We start from the raw sequence: 1578 nt of genomic DNA, 5'->3' as shown, positions 1-1578 counted from the left end.
TGTATTAGATGGAGAAGAGATTTATGTTGATAGTAATTACAGCTTGCTCGGATCCACAATCAACATTCTTAACACCAGCAGTCAGGAAATCGAATGACAAATTGCACTGGAAAAATCTGCTGTCATGGACCTCTCCCGAGGCTGCAGAGCAATGATGTCAGTCTAGATATATAGGTGTATCTAATCCAGGCCATTGTCTTCTCAATTACTTGTTACGCTTCAGACAGTTGGACGATGACTAAGGATTGCAGAGGAGGAATAGGTGCCTTCGAGTTGTGGTGATGGAGCAGAGTCTTGAACATACCATGGACCGCCAAGAAACCAAATATGTCTGTCTTGGAGAGGGTGAAACCAAGTCTCTCCTTGGAGGCTAGGATTTTGACGTTCTGCCTCACTTACTTTGGGCACGTGGGCCGGAGAGATCAGTCCTTGGAGAATGACATCATGCTCAGAAGTTTTGTTGGATAGTGCAGGAGTGGGAGACCCCAGATAAGATGGATTGATACAGTAACTGGGGCAATGGGGGTTGGTTTCTTGAAGTTAGTGAGACTGGCTCAGGATAGAGAAGAGCTCAGAGCTGTTGTACATACTGCTGTTGCTATACATCACATGTGACTCAATGTCCAATAAAAAAATAACATGACTGGTTTGGAAGCAGGAGTGGCATCTCTGTCCTAAATAACATGTCTCTGGAAACTTTATGAACTTTGATAAATGTCAATAGTTGTAGAGGGGCTTCAGGCCTTTTGTTCATAGGGTTGCTATAAGTCATGCTTGACTGGAAGGCGATAAACAACAACAGCAGCATTGAAATAGGTGAGGGAAAGAACTGTTTAAAGGAGATATATGATTATTGTTTCCATGACAAGAGTCTAGAGTAGGAGCTACATAGAAAAGTGGTCTGGGGGGTTGGGGAGGTTGTATAACAATGAAGGATATTTTTTTCTTTTCAAAGAGGAAAGAAAATAAACTGGGTGAGGGGGGCTTGGAGGAAAAAAATTTACACACTTTATGTATTTCAAAAATTTGAAGTTAAGGAAGGTAGGATATTTTCTACATGGCAGCACATTCAAGGTATAATTTCTGTACTCATGTTTGTTTTAAATTGAAATAAAAGTGATACTATGTAAACAGTTACTGAAGTGGTATTAGGATATAATTACTATATCTCTTTGGAATTTGGGAGAACAGAAAGGATAAGAATACAGCTCTAAGTAATTTGAAAGGCAAATAACAAATGTTTGTGGTATTATCCTTTTCTATGAAATAAAATGACTGAGGACTGATTATTATTAGAGAAGGGGTTGAACATTATCACATTGAAAGACAGAGTCTTATAATTACCAATATTACTGTAATTATACTAGTCATATTTCCCCTCTCATCATTTTTCCTTAGTGAGAATCAATTTGAGGTAGAGTTAAAAAAAATAGGATGAACCTTGAAAAACAAGCTTTTATGATTATTTCACTTATCGTTGCTCTAATATTATGTATCACATATAAAGACTATAATTTCATTTTAACAGTTTTATATTTGTTTTAAGTCATGGATTTTTAAAAAATTAAGAACAAATAA

Source organism: Elephantulus edwardii, unplaced genomic scaffold, assembly GCF_000299155.1.
Source record: "Elephantulus edwardii isolate Elephantulus edwardi_28Jun2011 unplaced genomic scaffold, EleEdw1.0 scaffold00004, whole genome shotgun sequence".
Lineage (NCBI taxonomy): Eukaryota > Metazoa > Chordata > Mammalia > Macroscelidea > Macroscelididae > Elephantulus > Elephantulus edwardii.
Note: the sequence above shows the minus strand (reverse complement) of the source record.